The following is a 19,361-nucleotide window of genomic DNA, read 5'->3' as shown; positions in this document are numbered from 1 at the left end:
ATTAGGTCGATAATTGATTAACTAAAGTGATATTTATTTAACGATTTAAATTAACAATATAAATTTATAATACGGTAAACTAATTAATTTTATTGGTCAAAATAAGTAATGTCTGCCAGATTGGAGTTCATTATATAGGATAAAATATTTTTAATGGGCGCATGCAGTAATATAACGATCTAACAGTAAAATTCCTACTACTTGAACGTCGCGCTGTGCTGCCAGTGGGAATGTAAACATCGACTCCACTTCCTACTGTGGTTGCAGACTTGCGTGATATTAAGCTTACTAAGAAATATCGATCTACCAATAGCGAGAAGGAAATTTACATTATAGCCACTTCCCATTGGTCCGCCATCTTTGTAATGTGTCTGTACTGTACGGTGTGATGTTCTGCTGTGTGTCCCGTTTTGAGAGTCGTGTGAGTTTTTAGGTTATATCGGTATTTCTTTATTATTATTCAGTCTTGAAGTGTTTTATATGTTTTTATTAAATATTTTTGGTGTGTAACGTGATTTTTATGCTAACATCATTTGTTATACAGGTAAGTAAATTATTAATTTATTCTACATAGTAATAAGTTTTTAATTTAAGATTTTATTTGTGAAATTATTATGTTATGTACTAAGATCGTGGTTTTATTAAAAGATATTTAGTAAATTACGAATAGGATATTAATTTTAACATTACCCTAATTTATTTTACTTGTTGGTTTATTGCAGCCTTTCATTTAAAAACTAGTATGACATTTTTGTGTAACCTAGTTAACCGACCGGCCACACACTAACCTGTACTGTGTAATCATTACATTCCCATATGACTGATAGTTAAGAAATTTAATATCTTCAATAAAACGAAGTATGAACGCTGTTGTTATTTAAATGTGTTACGTTAAAAAGGTTGAAAACTAACCTGTCCTAGACTGTGCTTGAAGAACTGACAATCGTTTTCGTGTATGTATATATATATTTTGTTTTAATTACGTGCTGGAAAATGTTTAAATTCAGTACAGAGCTGTGTTAACATCTATTAATTTTCCATTCATGTAGATTAATCTATTATCTAAATTACTTGTGATAAAATGTAATTAATATTTAAATTCACTATCTGGTATTTGCATAAATAAAATGCAACTAGTTAGTATGGTAATAATAATAATAATAATGTTATGTTAATAGGGCTATAACTGATCGTAAATTACTATCTACAATAAATAAGAACATTTAAACAGATAGTCGGTATGTTTAATTTTGATGGTGAATTTAAATTTTATTTTTTATTATTCTACCGTATAATTTTCACTTGCTTCTTTGAGTTTAAAGGTTTACAAAGACAAAGTTATTTTTTTATATTTGTAGAAGTCTGGTTTGATCCACCTCAGGTTATTAAATATACAAATAAACGAATAAAACTGTTAATAATTTTTTCTGTTCTGTCATACTGTTAATTTTTATACCAGTTGAAATGTGGTATTTTATTTATTTATTTTTTTTTACTATAATAGATTATATACCAAAATAATATTTATGGGTGTCAGTTAAAAAAAAATTAAAAATAATGGAATCTTATTGAAATAAATAAAAAAAATTAAATGTTACTTGCTTTTCAAAACCCATTGGAATTCGTTAGATGTTTAGTTTGTATTGTCACAAAATTTTATTTTATTACCTAATTTTGAAGGTATTTTTAAATGAAAGTAGTTCGATTTTTAAAAGATAATTTTGTAAACCTGCTTATATAATTTATTTTATTAATTTAGTGTCCTAGTAACATTTTTTTATTTGATTTGAATTGGGTTTTTTCAACTTGGAATAAAAAAAATTTATTCTTACAACTACGTTATTTTGATCGAAGCGAGTAAATAAATTTACTCGTTTGCCAATTGTTTTGTATAATACTTAAAAATATTTTTATGTAAAAATAAGTAAATATTCCTTATTTTCATCTGGTTTTTTTTTTAATGGGAGCTGTTAAAAAAGCATTTTATTTTACTTTAATATATATTTAAACAATTTTTTTGAAAATAAAATGAATTTTATTGTTTGTTGAAGGAACAAATTTTATTTACAAATTTATACGGAATTTATTTTCGATATATTTTTTACTTTTATACTAATAAACGCATAATTAATTTATTTATTTGAGGGATTAAAATGCATTATGAGTTTTGTCGTAGTAATATCAATTTGTTATTTATAACTAATCAGTTTTAAGTTCGGTTTTAAATATATCAGACGGTATATTAAAATATCTATTGTTTTTGTAATATTTATTTTATCTGTTGTATCGTTAAGTTTAATTAAAATAATGTAATATTATTGCTTACCACAAATTTATTATTAATAAATTTTAAAATTGGGTGACATGTTTTTAAATACGATTTTACAGATTTTCAGTTAAAAATAATAATAGTTTATGTATGGTTTCCTTCTATTATTAAAATTTGGAAAAGAGTAAACCGATGTAGTCATCGGTTTACGGTTGCTGTTATGTTCTTTGGTAGGTTTTCATGCCTATAATAGCGGTGTATTCTGAGATAGGAGTATTTGCACTTCGGGTCAGTGACCTGTCCGTCTCATCATGCTGTCACATAAAACCCTTGATACTATGTGTCCCTTTCCAGTTTTAGGAACATTGTTTATATAATCTAAATTTACCGTTAGCTCCTTCTACTGTTTATTAGGTTTTAGTTTTAAATGTTATTTTTATATTTGAAATGTTCAATGTTTTAATGTATAATATATTGTGGGTAATGTTTTATTTTTATTTTTTCATTTTATTTAAAAGTAAACGTTATACTGCTTTGATATTGACATTTTTATTCCTGCTGACAATTTTTGTGAGATTTATTTTATTTATTTATTATTTTTTATTTTTTGTAAAAAATACTGTAGTATTATTAATATTACAGTAAACTTTAATATTATAAATAATAATTATTAATATTATTAGTAAATTTTTCTCAGTTAAATCTATTTTTATTTTATTAACCCTTTTAATTTATTCAAAAATATATGTTTATTTAAAAATGGTGATGAGGATTTTCTTTTTGAAATTTTCTTTAATTTTGGCCGGATGTTTGTATATATGTCAGAAACGGCTCGACCAATCGAACTAAAAATTTAACTGTATTTTGTACTATCCGTATCGGTGTTAAGTAGCTAGGTCACAGATGAATACTCGGGTTTAAGTCCAATTTATTATATTTTAATAACGGCTCTTCTATCTGGACTGGAATTCTAACTAGCTTCTACCTTTTTCATTGAAAATCTTAGTCAAATCTAAATGAATATAAATTTTGAGAACGTTTGTGGGATTATTCAACTAAAATATTCGGCGCCCTGACTATTTTTGACGTAAGGGAACGATATTATATTGCTATGTTATGGAGCTAGATCTAGCCATTCCGAAAAATCAACAACCCGTCGAATGTAAACAAACGGTGTCGCAGTATGCTGGATGCTTAAGCGCAAGCCTGCAACTTTGTTTTGGCGTGCACCCACCCTTCATCCGCAGAGCCGCAGAGAATCAAAGCTCGATAGAGTATGCTAAGTCTGATTTTTTTCTTGTATTAACTGGTTTCGGGATACTCACAGCCCCATTCGATGATTTCAACTAAAAAAATATGTTAAAAAAAGAGAAATTATAGTAAAATTTCGTATTTCTTTTGTTCACTTTAATGTCTTGACTTCTTTATCTTAAAGTAAAAAAATTACCAAATAGAAAGAATATAGTGTAATACAGTATAATCAAAGAGCGATGGGGGTGAGAATTTTTGTATATAGTATTTATATTGAGTATAATTTTTTTTTAAATTATAAAATAAATTTTTTTAATTATAATTTTATAAATATATATATAGCCTATGACACTCCCGGTAAGGTAAGGATTCCAACGCGGGGTCATACATCTAAATCGGTTCAGTCGCTGTTTCGGTGGAAAACCATACATATATACTACGAAAATACGTTTCATTCCTCTTTGGGCAAACATGTAAAAATAGATAAAAAGCAAAAAATAAAGTTGCCGAAATTTTTTTTTTCTCAAAAAACCACAGAAATTAAAAAGGAAGAACAAAAACTGATGAAAAAATTTTTTTCCGATGGACAAAAAAAAATATTAACTCTAGCGATACCAAAACAAGAAGGATATTAATTGGCAAGAAATTTGTTAAATTGATAATCGATTTCATTTTCGTGTGTAGCAAATGTCGAAGTAGAAGAATTTCAATTGTAAAGAAATTTGAAATTTTGATAATACAACGGAAATATGTCCTTCAGTTATCAAAATTTTCCAATTTCTTTACACTTCAGCCTTTGAATTTCGTCATATCATACGAAATATTCATCACTTTCTCGTCAGTTAAAATCCTTGTTTCGATATTGCTAGAGTTGTTAATTTTTATTTTTACATTTTTTAAAGCGGAACAAAATTATTTTTGAACGATTTTTTTAACCTATTTTTTTTTTTAGTTATAATAAACATTGTTTTAAATAGTTTTGCATTACGCTTTTAATTACTTTTTTGCAATGTTTTAATTTCATTTTTAAAAAGTTTTCTTCGTGTTATTTCAGGAATATTGATAATAATTTTCTCTTGTTATTTGAGAGATGTTATTTATATTAACAAATTTTTGTTCAGATTTTAGTTGTAGATAGGTTTAACTTACGTTAAACTACTATAAATTTATTGTTGAGTATTAAATTTAAAATCTGTTCGTTATTATTAATCACATAAAATATATGTTGTTTGCGCGGCTAACATTGCGTAAACGGTATAAATTGTTTGAAGCCGATACGCTTCAACCTATTTAAAAATCCAAAGTAATAAACCATTTAAATGAAAGAAAAATCGGTTGGTTGTTTAGTTGTGGTTTATTTTTCATACAAACTATAGGCGGGACCGTTGTGGGATATTAGGCCAAAAGTTTTAGGTCAGGTTAGATAAGTCTCTTTCTTATTTAAAGGTTTTTTTACCTGATAATAATGGGCGTTAACGTAGCAAAACCTGTTTTGTCTGACAAACTGTTTTCGATAAAATTTATATACCTTTTGTAAATCTGTGTATAATGAATACATCAATAGAAATTAATTCCGTATCTGTATGATAGTATTTTCCAATGTTTTTTTCCTGATTTATAATTTTTTAATTATTATTTAGTTTAGTATTATTTACAAGTTTTCCTTCTACTTTAATTTTATTCATTGGTTTATGTAAATTTGTGTTATTTACTATTCTTTAAGCTATGTACAGTAAACTTCGGTTTAAGACGAAAATTATCTTAAAATAAAAAATAATCTGAATCTTTGGATTTTTGGAAACGATATTCCAACATCTGGATTTTGTTTTTTAAGGTGATGTCTTTCTTACTAAAAAGAAATCGCTTTTCTAAAATCCTCACTTATTTTGTTGATCAATGTGATGGAATTGTTTTAAAATTAGTTACTTTCAAAATAATTGCTTTTCGGAGTTATCGCACCGAAGAATAATATATAATAATCGTATAGTATTTCTAAAAAGATTTCTGGGAACAAATTAATAAGACGTAATTTGAAAGTTTTTTTTTTTTTTAATTTTTTTCTGTTTTATATTTCCTTAATTCTGATGCGTGTAGAATATAAAATAACTAAAGTATGAAAATTAAAAATTTCTCTTTTGTTAATATTGTACGGGAAGCTAAAATGTCCTTAACTGGTGGGATCATGTAACTTATAAACTGCGTTTTAACATTTGAAGGAGTATTAAAAGATAAATAAATCTATGCGTATGCAAAAACATGATTATTCTCATGTTCATGTACAATGATAAAACATAGAAAGCAGTATTTAGTTGACTTTTTTGTATATATTTTTTTTTTAATGTAAAATGCTGTAAAATTGCAGTAAGTATAAATAAAGCTCTTTAATTTAATGATACCTGAGATACCCATCAAAAATGTAGTGCTTCAACGATTATAACTTATGCCTTTATAGAAAGTTTCTAATTCAGTTTTACTTCCTGCTTAGGTAATCTCATATTTCCGTGCAATACTCATCGGTTTCGGTCATGAAATAGGAAAATTATTTAATTTAAAAAACCTAAATTACAGATTTCTTCATCTTGTAGAATTAATGAACAGTATTACAAACAAAATTTTCAATTATAATATAAACCTAAAAATATGTAAAAAAAACTTTTGTAATATTATTATATTATAACTAAATTAGAGGTGTAATTAAAAAATAAATAACTAAGGTAAAATAAAAAAAAGAATTATTTCAGTGCAGTTTAAAACAACAGAATATTAATTGTAATGAGAAAAATGATAACAGTGTAAAGCTTTGTCTGGTGAAGGTGGCACTGCAAATGTCCTTCATATCAGAAATGCAATTAATTTTATAAAATGATTTATTGGCACGTAAAAGCTAAAATATATATTTATTTGGTATTTAGTTTAAATAAATTTACAGACCGCGTGTTTGAAAGACTTTGTTCGGACAGGAAGGAACTTTAGTAAAAAAATCTAAAAGTTTACTTAAGAAAATTAATTTTCTTTTTTGGTTAAATAAATTTTTTTAAAATCCCTTTTAACTTTACCGTTTGAAAATGTTCACTAAAATACGTTCTCAATTAGTATAAATCCATAAAAGGAAATTTTAAAAGGGTTTTAGAATTCTCATAGTAGAAAAATATTTATTTTTAATAAAAGATTGCGATCTAATGGTAAATATATCAAGTTGCAATATTTGTTATGTCTAATTAAAATAAATTAATTTTACAATTTTCGTTGAAACTGGTTTTACTGTTCATGCGTAGTCTATTAAAAACCGGAAAAAAGTACACAAATGGATTTTATTTCAGCTTTGCATGAAACCTAACAGATAGATCTTGAACATCTACAAAAAAAATATCTCATTCATGCTAACTTTGACAAAAATTTTATATGTATGAATAATATCTAAGGGTTGTATAAAAAATTAAGTCGCTTATCTACAGAAAAATTAGAAACAATAATACTTTTTATTTATATTTTCTAATTAAAAAACAATCATATAGTTATAAAAACTTAATTTACTCTGGAACTTAATATATTACTACAAAAAAAAAGTATAAATTACGATCTTGGTTTAAACTTTCTGCTCACGATAATGGAGTCATTTGTACAAATTTACCGCTAAATCTTATTCCAAGTGTACTTAATACATTGGTAAAAAAAAATTAGATCGATCCAGCAGTTCTTGAGTTAATGAACATCGATCGATAAAAGTAAATAAATTCCATGAACATTCAGATTTATGTGTACAGTTATTTAAATTTGAAATATGTAGACTTTATTTTTGTAATACAGATAAAACGATGTTATCGTTTGATTTGGTTTGTCAAAAAAAGTAAAAATAATTTTAGAAGCCTTCTTAGTGAATTTATCTCGGATTTATACTAAAAACCTGATTATTTTTTATATTTAAGCTTCCATCCGGTCAGTGTTAATATACTGTTATTTTATAAAATTCATGGAGATTAGTGTAAATTCGATTTTTTTTTTCCATATACAGATAAGGTCATTCTGTACATTTATGGGAAATCTGTTTCCTTGTCTTAATGTTGTTGAAGTCGTACTAGGCATCAATTTAATTTTAATTCCAGTTGGTAAGATGAACAGATTTATTCCAGTTTTTCTATTATCTTTATATTAAAAATTAATTAGTTTATATATATATATATGCACACATAAGCAAACTTCTATAGTAATCTTAAGTTTTTAACTAATTAATTTTTATATAATATAATATTATATATATAATAATAAAAATAATACATATTAATTAGGACGACAAAGGTTTGTTGTAAAAAGAGGATGTTTTTCAGTTCAGTTCAGTACCAAATGTAGTGACTGATTTTGATGTATATTTCCTGCAGAGGTACCTCCTGCTGGTCCTTTTATACATTTATTTCCAATAACCTACGTAAAAGTTTTTTTAAACAAAACATTTATTGTATATTTTATTCTTTAGACAGTTTTTTAAGCCCGATATTTAGCATTGAATTATTATACAGAAACTGATATTCAAAGTATATTCCTGGGGAAATTCAGGAAAAATTACTTTGAAAACATAAAAGAAAAAAGAAAAACATATGTCATTAGCTCGTACGTTCGGTAACTTATTTGTGCACGTCTTTGTTGAGAAATCATTTCTGTACTTCTAATTTTTCAATTCTCCCGCTTTTGCGATTTTAATGAACGCTTTTAATCGTATGGGCAGCGTTTTTTTATACGTCAGTCAAAATTTTTAATAAAAATATAACGAAAAAATATACAATTTAATAAAATAGACTTTAAGAAAAGATTTTATTGAAAATTAAAAAAATAATTTTTCCATATTAAGTATTCGTATTAGCTCACCGGTCTGGTCTAGTGGGTTAACTCTGTTGTCGCAAATTAGTTGTTTAAAAACTGATTTTCAAAGTTGAAGGTTCTGAGGTTCAAATCCTGGTAAAAGTTAGTTGCTTTTATATTTATTTGAATACCAGTGGATATCGGTTTACTTTGGTGATTAGGGTTCAATTAATCACCCGTATCGTGATAAATCGGTTGAGTCTATACAAGGTTATATCTCATTTACATGTCATACATATCATCCTCATCTAATTGGTCCGTGTGAGGGGTTGCTTATTGTTCACTAGTTGAACTGATTATACATTAAGAAAAATGGAAACGAACGTGTATATATATATGTTTTTTTTTTTGCGGGCACCAAATTACGAATTAATAAATTGATGTCAATTTATGGATTTTAATTTATCACTGACTTCAAAAAGTCAAAATTTAAAGGATTCAAAAAAGTACACATTTTTAAAGTTATTTGTTATATTATAGTATGAACCAAACTATAATTTTGATTTACTTTTAATTTTTTTCAGAAAATCAAAGTTTTGTGTTATTAAATATTTTTAATTTAAAAATTGTCGATCTTAAACAAGTATACGGTTATTATTTGATGGGTGTGTTTGTCTGTCCATCTGTTTGTCGATTTCAGGCGTACAGTACTTTGTAAACGGAAAACTATTTTTGCACAGTACAAGTTTAGATGTTTTTCTTTATGATGTTTGAATGGTTGGATCTGTATTTTTTCCGGGTTAAAAATCTATAATTTGATTTTTTAAATTATGATTGAAATGTTTTTAATTTTTTATATCGTTCCTAAATTTTTTTTCAGAATATTAACAGACATTGATGGCTCGTTGAATAGTGGGTTTGAGTATTGATTATCTACTTAATAATGTTTCAGTCGGACGTTAACAGTTTCAACTAGAATTTAAATTTCATTATTTTATATTTAATCTATAAGGTACGTTACGAGACCACCACGTAATATAATTGTAGTTATTTTAAGACTATTTCCGATTATAGATTGATTGATTGATAGTCGAATCGTGAAATGCAATATTTAAATAGTACTTAAGAATGAACTGACGACTCCTAATAGAGATGTACTGTACAGAATTACAAGATTATATTAAAATTGATTTTTATTGTGATGTTAGATAATCCCATAAATTAAGATTTCATTCCAAGATAAACTTCAGAAGAATAGACTAATTTGTTGTATGAAGGACGGTTCGTAATACGAGTATAGCAGTCATTTTATATTATTGCTGATGAGTTTGAAGCTAGATAATAATGGTAAAATACCGAATGTGTGGCGTTTTTTTGTTTTGAAATTTATCTGAAGATAAATAAACTTCTCTTTTTAGCTGTTTTTTTTTTTTACGTAAATTGCATTTCACGCGGGAAAACAATTATTCCTTATTCCCTAATGATTCAAATCAAAACAATATTTAACCGATGTTCGAAAAATTGGCTTAGAAGGGGATTAAGGCGTATCTAGAATTTTTTTACAAGTTTCACTTGTTTGTTTGTATTATATTAAAAACTGGTTAAAAAAGTTACTTTTCTTAATGATTTTATTCTTTTCAAATTCAATAATGAAATGAAAATTCTTAACTTAACCAAAATATATTCGTAGAATAAAAAATGATCGCTTTATAATATATATTTTCATGTATATATATTTTATTAATTTTATATATATATAAAACTTGAGTTTACATCGCGGTCAGGGGGATTTTGCTCGCGAAATACATAATCAGAATTACAAACATAAATTACTATCACAATTCTATCAAGTCTGATTAAGATTGATTTAATAGCGGAAGCATAAAACCGCAATAAAAATATAAAAAAAACAGTTTATAATTTTTCACCCCCTTAAAATATTAAGATTCAAAAATAAACCCCGTTTTTTAGATATTTATCTGAAGAGTATTTGCAAGCTCGAGTGAATATTTCGTTTGGTACAGTCGGAAATGGGGAAAAATTTGCAATCATTTTTCGAAATATTTTTACCTTTCTTAACACCTTTCTAAGTTTAATTTTAAAAACTAATCTAGAAATCTAGATCTTTGTTTTTAGGTATTCCCGTGAAGATACACACCAGAAATCAAGATGATATCCTCATTTGTTAGAGAGAAGTTAAAAAAATAATAAAATCTAATGTTACTTTACTTCATTTGAACCTTTTAAACTAAACTCGGAATATCAAAAATTCTAGAAATTTGTTTTTAGATATTTATATTAAGTTTACACACCAAAGATCAAATTGATATCTCTTCATTTGTTAAAAGGAAATAAATAGCCCGGTTTCAAAAAAAAAAAGTTAAAAATCCATTTTAAAAACTCGGAATTTCAAAGAATTTAGAAATTGATTTTTAGATATTCATATTACTCCATCGGGCTGGTCTAGTAGTTAGCTCGTAATCGCAAATCAGCTGATTTCGAAGTCGACAGTTCTAAGATTAAAATCCTAGGAAAGACAGTTACTTTTGTACGGATTTTAATACTAGATCGTGGATATTAGTGTTCTTTGGGTTTCAATTAACCACACATCTCAGGAACGGTCGACCTGAGATTGTACAAGACTATACACTTCATTTATATCATACATATCATCCTCATTCGTCCACTGAAATAATACCTTATAGTGGTTCCGGAGGCTAAATAAGAAAAGAAAGAAGATATTCGTTAAGATTACACACACCAAAAATAAAGTAGATATCTTCATTTGCTAAAGAGAAATTTAAAAAATATTAAATTTCATGTTATTCCATTTTAACAATAAACTCTGAAGTTAAAAAATCCATTCGTTTTATACAAATTTTCATCAAAATATTTTCAGTAGTTTTTGCTGGGTGTTGATAATGAATCGCTCACGGCATATTGTTTTACATTTATAGATTAAGCTGTAAAATATATGATTGATGTATTATCAAGCTTAAAATTCTTTAGTAGATAATGTTTATTTATGTCGGTTGATGTACAGGTTTTTAACATTATTTAGGACATCTGCAATGTTACTCTCATTCACATTTTTTAGTTTGTTGTAAATCGCTCTGAAGAATTACAAAATTTCTTTTTGTTGAATTATTTTTTTGTTCAAATTTATTTTCTTTTTTATAACCTTTGTGTGCAATTTTATAATACTTAGGAAGTTTATGAAATGTACGTTTTAAACAGTTTTAAATTTGTTAATAATGATCATTCACAAAAAATATAGATATATTATAGTTTGTTAAGGTTAATTATAAAGGAAGAATTTTTTCTCCATTTTTGTTTGTTTTTTAAATAAAAAATATTTGATTCAAATGTATAAACTCAACCTAACGTAAATTACGAACTAATAATTTCAATATCAGACTACGGGAGACGATTTGCTATTTTTTTCTAAAATATTATTTTGTTATTAATTAGTAAAGAAAATGTTTAGATGAGCATTTGAAATACTTCTAATTACAGTTGAAAGATTTCTGGTTGAAGACTTTTGTTGTGTTCTATTTTCAATAGGAACGACATCTTTTTATTTCTTTTTTTATTAACCTCCGGGACCACCGTTAGGTATTGCTTTAGATGATGAGATGAATAACAATTTTTATAGCGTGTGAAAATACCATGCCTGACCGGGATTCGAACCCGGGACCTCCGGATGAAAAGCCGAGAGGCTACCGCTCGCGTCACGGAGGCCGGCAGAAATGACAACTTTTCTTTTTTTGTTTAACCTCCGGACCATTGTTAGGTATTGCCTAAGAGGATGAGATGAACAGGATTGTAGCGTGTTTGAAAATACCATGCCCGACTGGGATCCGAACCCGGTACCTCCGGATGAAAGGCAGATATGCTACCACTCCCGCCACGGAGGCCGGCATGAACGGCCTTTTTTATTAACCTCCTGGACCACCGTTAGGTATTGCTTTAGATGATGAAATGAATGACAATTTTTATAGCGTGTGAAAATACCATGCCTGACCGGGATTCGAACCCGGGACCTCCGGATGAAAAGCCGAGAGGCTACCGCTCGCGTCACGGAGGCCGGCAGAAATGACAACTTTTCTTTTTTTGTTTAACCTCCGGACCATTGTTAGGTATTGCCTAAGAGGATGAGATGAACAGGATTGTAGCGTGTTTGAAAATTCCAATTCCCGACTGGGATCCGAACACGGTACCTCCGGATGAAAGGCAGATATGCTACCACTCCCGCCACGGAGGCCGGCATGAACGAATATCTATACGGTGATATTATGGATAATCAAATGAACCTGGCGAAATAGAATTGTCTGCTTTTAAGAAACTTTTGATCCGTAATCGTAAAAATTGTTTAGGAGCTGGGCACTGGTTGTAATGAAAAGAAAAGGATGGTAGTGTGGTCATTACAGTGTCCTGTGGTTCCCACAGGACATTATAATCACCACCGTTGTAATCAATAATACTTCTTTCTACCCGTTATACGTGTAACATTGTGGGACTCGGCCCCCCCACTTATCCAACTTTTCTTATACCGGATCCATTCATAATTAATTTATGTTTATTATGCTAGTTAATAATTATAATGAAGTCTCTAATTATAATTAATTATTCTCGTTAAATTTATTTGATTTGCTCCTTAGATATCTTGTCCTACATTCTAGAAATTGTATTTTACATTTCTCGATTTTACACCTTGTCAGTTTTTCTAGATGGAATTTTTTCATTAATAGTGTATAATTTTATTTTTTTAATTCTTTTTTTTTTACATTTTCTGTTTGATAGCTGAAGTTTATCACTTCCTTATTTATTTCTAATACTTGGAAATTTAGTGCGAGACTCTAATCTATTAATCCATTAATGATTTTTAATTTATTGAGATTTTTAACAGCAACCGTTTAAAATGTATCACGTTTAAAATGTATCAATTTGATTTTTTAATATATATTCGTTTTTTTTATTTTATTACATGATGTATAGTTTTTCCTGCAGAAAGCCAGTTTATCTTTTCATTTGACATGTGTTCTCTCTTAATTTTGTACAGAATAGTAAAAATTATTAAAAAAGGTCCATAAGGGTGAGGTTTTTCAAACAAATAAAAAAAATACTGCGTTTGAATCTTTTCACGTTTCAAACCCTTAAAATAATCACTGCTCTTGTAATTAAATTATTATTTAAAGAGAAAACCATATTTCGTATTGTTTTAAATTTTTTCATAGTTTATTCGTATTAAACAAGGAACCATCATAACCTTTAAACCTTTTAACCGGGAAGCGAGAAGTCGTTTTGTGTGTTAGAATTTCACTTGTCAAAGTCAGTAATTTGTGTGCAACGTGCGTTTCGGTTGAAATTTCATAAGGAACCACCAAGCGACAATTCAATTCGTGCATGGTATAAACAATTCAGTGAAACTGGTTGCTTGTGCAAGCGAAAATCAACTGGTCGTCCATCAACCTCAGAAGTCAATGTTGAACGTGTGCGTGCAAGTTTCATTCGCAGCCCGTCAAAATCGACTGCGGCTGCAGGCAGAGAATTAGGAATTCCGAAAACAACAGTGTGAAGAGTTCTCCGTAAACGTTTATTATGCAAACCGTACCGTCTTCAATTAATCTAGCGTCTTTCTGATGGAGATAAAACACCTAGGCTCGATTTTTTTTACAGTTACAGGAAAAGATGTTAGATGAAGGTTTTCTAAACAAGATAATTTTCACCGATGAAACTACTTTCCGTATTAGCGGCAAAGTAAACCGTCATAACGTGCGAGTTTGGAAAACTGAAAACCCACACGCTTATGTGGAACACATTCGGGATTCTCCGAAAGTAAACGTTTTTTGAGCGATCTCTCGCGAGGCAGTGGATGGGCCGTTCTTTTATATGGAAACGACAGTAACCGGCATAATATACCTGGATATGTTACAGTTATGGCTTATGCCTCAGCTACTCAACGACTTCATTTTCCAGCAAGATGTTGTCCTGCCCATTTTCATAACGAGATTCGACATTACCTCTGCGCTGGATAGGACGTGCGTCTGAAGAAGACCAACACATTATGCTGTGGCCTCCAAGAGACCTCACGCCATGTGATTTCTTTCTCTGGGGTTACGTGAAAGATAAGGTGTTTATCCCACCAATGCCGCACGATATCGCTGAGCTAAAGGATCGCGTAATCAATGCAATCATCTCTAACGAAAATTTCATGTTAGAACAAGTTTTGCAAGAGCTAGACTTTCTTGTTGATGTGTGCCGTGTCACCAGAGCAGCACATATTGAACATTTATAGATTTTAACAAAAACTGTTTGAGTCCCTGCATCACCTCGAACAACTTTCATTTAGTTAAGTGAAATACTTTTTTTGTACTAAATTTTTGTAACTCCTAAGAACATTATGAAACGCTCTGTATATGTATTTTAGGCAATGTACAGTTGTTTTTATTAATCTTCATGCAGATAAAGTAATCTATAATTAATAAATCCATGAATGAGTAGTTAATATAACATTTAAATAAACATTATTAACGATTATGGGTTGACAAGTAATAAATAGCCCGGGTAAACCTTTATTGTTTATTTAATTGCTATATTTTCAGTACATCGAATTTAAATTCATGTAGCGGCTATTGAATTTAAAAATGTAGTTTATTTTTACAAAAATTCTAATAAGTAAATGTTTTAAAATTTACTTTAACTGTCGTAATTTATTATTTAAATTATTAATCATAATACAGCTACTGCTGACATCATCTGATAAGTTTAGTCAGCAGTGAAATCATAATATTTTTAGTTTTTCATTTTTTTTGTTACGCTTGATTCTCTTGTATTGTATCGTAAGATATGACAGCCAGTATATAAAAAAAATGGGTTTTAATTGCATTTTAAGAGCAGAAATTTAATTAACAAAACTTTTATGTTTAAAATTTCTACTTTATTACATGGGAGCTGTAGTTAATGTTGTTCTATTATAAGAGTTGCAATCTACAACATAATAAGTTTGTATGTTTCCTCTAGAACATTGATCTCAACCGTTTTAGGTCCACGGCCCCCAAAAAGAAAAAAAATATATAATGAATATTTCGCGACCCCTCAACCCCAACTCAGTGAAACCTAGTTAAAACTACAAAGCTGCGTTGATAGCGACGGGTATGAATATGCATGTATGAAGTGGACAAACATGAGCCATTTACAAGTTCCAACGTAATGTGTATGCGCTCCTTGTGTTTAGTCTGCTTTCAAAATATTCGCTGTGAGAGCGACATGTTCGAACATGCATATGCATGTGTGTTCACGTCGTATGTGTACGACGTGTGTTCGAACACGTCGTCCTCTCAGCAGTATAAAAAGACGCGTGTAACGGATTGCATAACGTCAGTTTAGTTTCGAATGCGAAGCGTGCGTCTGGTGCCTTTATTTAAGTTTTAAAGCGTAGTTACATTGAAAGTAATAATAATTTAGGTTTCGTTTTTTTAGTGTGCGGTCAAACTTTGTAAATATATTTTTTTCAATTAGATTCATATGAAAAAATGGATAAATTTGTTAAAAAACGAAGTGACCCATACATCAGTGAATCGATTGGTAAAAAGACAAGATTGTACAATGAAAGTTACTTAAATTATGGTTTTACCTCATCGGATGGAAAGTCACAGTACGTTGTTTGCTTTCAACTTCTTTCCGATGAAAGCATGAAGCCATCAAAATTAATTTGACATTTAAATAATTAATTTGACAAAATTAATACTATTATTAATTAATTTGACTTTAATTAATAATTAAATGTCAACATCGCGGGTGTTGTGGGGCCGGTACGAATTCCAAAGAAATTTGGATTTTGGACTTTTTCTTAACTGTAGTAATAAGCCCTCATTGAGAGCTTTTCAATGATATATCATAAGTGGTATTTTTTTTTTATTGATTCCAGAATTATAGCCAAATTAAAGTTTAATTAATGAAATATTTGGATCTTACAAGGGAAGGCACATCGATTCGAATCAGAATTATTTCCTTCTTTTTAACTTTATTTTTTATAAAATTTAATATTAATTATTAACCCATCACTGTAAAAATCTTTTTAAAATAACTGATAATTCAATAAGAAAAAAAATATGAAAAAAATCAGAAGAGATTAGTGAATTAAAATTTTATGTACCTTTAAAAATGTGTATATGTAGTAGATTTGGTGAAACGTCTGATTATTTAATCTTAATTGAAAATTATAATTTAGAATCTTATTATTTTTGGATTTTCTAGTTTCATTTGTGTTGAATTTTATTTAATTATTCTGGTAAATCTGTTTAATTTTGTCTACATTAAAGTTAACTACAGAGTGACTGAAAAATAGACCCTCACAACAACAACATATACTCTGAAGCATACATGCCCGTTCTTTAATAAATTACAAAAAGTTCTTATCTTAGTTCATTACTCCTCTGATATATTGTCGGATAATATTCTCCCTAAATTAGAGTTGATCATCATTTCGTTTATTTGTTTTTTTGTTGCTAAACATTTATTCGCTCTTTGGTTTGAAATGGTCTTTTGGTCTTAATTTGTGTACACGTTCTCTAGTTTTAGCAGTTGTGCAACGGTCCACTTTATTAAAGAATTGGAGGATCGTATCTCACTTTCAAATAAAATAAATTTAAATGAAGTGCAGCAAAAAATGTGTATATGTAATTTAATAGGCGTACAAGGAAGACGTGTGGTGTCAACATCAGATTTTTTTTTTTTAAGTTGGAAGAATAATTGTTTACAATCTGCGCACATATAACTTGAAAAAAATTTATAGATACCTGTTCCTTCTATTGGTCTTTTAGACTAGCTGATTGGTCGGCTAGTCATAAAGTCGGCAAAATTTCAAAGCGAAAGTTTCAACAATAGAAGAATATTTTTACTCTATTTTTATTTTTCACGAAGCTTCAGTCTCCATCAATGGCTTTTGGTGTGTGTGGGGTGGTGTGTGAGTGCGCGCGCATAGTTTGTACTTAACTGTTTGTTTAATACTAATACTGATTTTTAATTACGTTTCGAAATATTTTTTATTCGTGGCGTGTTTAATTATTGACATAAAAAATTAATAAATTTAATAAATAAGAAAAGTGTAAAAATTATTTGTAAATATTATTTTTAGTTAAAATGAACAAATAAAAATTAGTGAAAAATGGAAGTAACATTACAAAATCTCGTTGTTAAGAAACTTAGGGTCGATCCAAAAATATAACGAAGAAAAAATGAGCAACGTGGTAACGAACCTGATAGAACACAGAACGCTAATCACTTGCCAATTATTCATATTCTTCGACAAGTAATTGGACTTTAGATATATGGGAAGAGAAGATAAAAAAAATTGTTGGATTAGGTGCGCCTCTTTTAAAATCGGATGTCGGGTAAGCTTGAGATGAAAAATCTTTCAGTTTTTAAATCTGAAGGCGCAAGTATTTCGCTTGAATGGAATTCAATTTTCTTATCGTTATACGGGAATAGTAAATTCGCCCGATTATTTTCCTTTCGGAAAAAAATTTCTGAACGTAAGAAAACACTTTCACACATTAATGCAGAGAAAATTTTGCATAGCGCAAAAAATTAGAAAATGGAACAATTCTGCATACTTCAAACGAATCGGAAATCGAATCAACTGCTAAAATTGTTAGAACTGGTTATTATATAGCCAAAAATAATAAACCTTATTCGGATCATTCTGAGTTATTACAGTTACAAGAAATTAATGGTCCAAATATCCCTCACGGTTTTCGTACGCGTTTTAGTTCCACTAACATTCTCGACGCAATCGGGTAAGAAATGAAAGTTCGAACCTGTCAAAACAGAATAAAAATCAACGGAGAACTATCGATAAAATAGATGAGTCTACCAAACTCAGTCGAAAATCAGCTTTAATTGTGTATATAAAGTAGGAGACCGATGTTTTGAAAGATCCACATATTTTATTTTTGGATTTAATCTAGGATTTAATCAGACCAAACAGCAAAGACTGTAATTGAAGCACCTTGCTCACAAACTCATGGATTTGACGAAAACTGTTTGAAAACAATTTAATCCCGTTTTACTAGTGATGGAGCAAGCGTTATCCTTGGAAAAAAATCAGGCTTTGCACAAGGGCTACTGGAAATGTTTTTAAACATATTAACTTGGCATCGCTTCAACCATCGATTGGTGTTAACAATCGGTGGTGGTATAGATGAAGTACAAGGAATGAATAATTTCCATTTTTTTATGGACAGATTGTACTCATTATACAGTAAATCTCTAAAAACCAAAGATAAATAACAGAATATGCAATGGAATTCGACCGAGAAATAAAAAAGATTGAGCATGTATTTGACACGTGAGATGAGTTGTAAGTTCCTTTAGTACAATATCTTCTATTTGGACGAACTATGAATCACTGTGTCATCATTTTTAATCGACGACTGTAGTTAAAACTAGAACTGAACATGATCCATGTATGTTCAACGGATTATACAAAGAGATAACTTCAACTTAATTTTTCTTGTATCTTACACTAATGCGTGACATTTTATTTGAGCTTTCGCTCCTTTCAACTTCTCTTCAACAAATAAATATGTCTATGGTAGTAAAAACTGTTAAAAAAATTCATGGAAAGATCAGGTACGTAGAAAATATGAAAGAGAGAAAGGGACCGAAAATAGTGTTGAAAAAATAAATTTTAAAGCAATAAAATTATATTCAAATAAGAAAAATACATTAATCAATCCCGATCGATTATTACCAGTGTCGTTAATAATTTGAACATAGATTATTAACAGTATCGCTTCCTGATTATAAATGTTCGAGACGGATGACTGACCAGCCGATGTAACACTAGAGTTTGGTCAATATAGAGTCGTTATCTAATTACCCGCCGAGTTGGTTAGTGGTGAACGCGTCTTCCCAAATCAGCTGATTTGGAAGCCGAGAGTTCCAGCGTTCAAGTCCTAGTAAAGCCAGTTATTTTTACATGGATTTGAATGATAGATCGTGGATACCGGTGTTCTTTGGTGGTTGTGTTTCAATTAACCAC

General features: G+C 28.9%; 1 protein-coding gene across 7 annotated transcripts in view; it reads left to right on the top strand.

Annotated features, from left to right (window-relative positions):
- Positions 1 to 225: 225 nt before the first annotated feature.
- Positions 226 to 19,361, top strand: part of LOC142320562 (uncharacterized) — a 249,684-nt gene continuing 230,548 nt past the window's right edge. For 4 of the 7 annotated variants that reach the window (XR_012755431.1, XR_012755432.1, XR_012755433.1 and 1 more), the window contains exon 1: positions 226 to 544. The gene's annotated coding sequence lies outside the window, so the exon portion shown is untranslated. The remainder of the gene's footprint in view (positions 545 to 19,361) is intronic. The other 3 variants (XR_012755430.1, XM_075358484.1, XM_075358485.1) reach the window with 1 other exon arrangement.

This window comes from Lycorma delicatula, chromosome 2 (assembly GCF_047948215.1).
Source record: "Lycorma delicatula isolate Av1 chromosome 2, ASM4794821v1, whole genome shotgun sequence".
In the NCBI taxonomy this organism is placed as follows: domain Eukaryota; kingdom Metazoa; phylum Arthropoda; class Insecta; order Hemiptera; family Fulgoridae; genus Lycorma; species Lycorma delicatula.
The sequence above is the reverse complement of the archived record's forward strand: the minus strand, read 5'-3'. Positions and strand labels throughout refer to the sequence as shown.